We start from the raw sequence: 720 nt of genomic DNA, 5'->3' as shown, positions 1-720 counted from the left end.
AGTAATATTTTTTCCTTATATTTATCATGCATATTTAGGTTAATATTTTTGTTTTCGCTAAAAATATTAGTATCTTGGTATTTTCCAATGTTTATTCCCCGTTTAAGCAATGCCGTAAGGTAAAAGGATTCTAGCTAGTTTAAAATTTGCAAGTTGCTATCCAAATTATTGTTTGTTTGTTGTTTGCATTGTCAAATCGATTAAGAGTCAAACATGTATAAGCAACGACAAGAACACAGAGTTCTTTATACTTATTCAAAATCCGCGGCACTCTGCTTGCAGCAATCGATGGATTACAATGTTCCTTGATCCATTGAGTGGCACAAAGTGGATTATAGCTTCTTCTTCTTTTTGGCTGAAAGGAATCCACTAGCATTGAAAGGAAAGAAAATGTGAATTCCCTTTGTAAAAGCAACGTCGTACTACACTTCAAGTCATGTGAAGTTTGATTGGTTCAAATGGCTGCAAAGGTTTATCCGCACGAGCACAAATTAAAGCAAGTAAACGAGTTGGATGCATGCATATATGGCTGCAACTTGCTTGCTTGCAAGTGATCGTACACTCATGTTTCTTCAACAAAAAGAAACTTAGTACATGTGGAACAAAGAAAATATCTGCCTATATATATATATACAAAAATGCTATTCGTATATTAAAATTAGTCACTAAAATTAGTCACCAATATATTTGTGTATAAATACATAGGTGGTTTAGTTTATT

Source organism: Arachis ipaensis, chromosome B06 (genome assembly GCF_000816755.2).
Source record: "Arachis ipaensis cultivar K30076 chromosome B06, Araip1.1, whole genome shotgun sequence".
NCBI lineage: Eukaryota > Viridiplantae > Streptophyta > Magnoliopsida > Fabales > Fabaceae > Arachis > Arachis ipaensis.
This window is presented reverse-complemented; position numbering follows the sequence as displayed.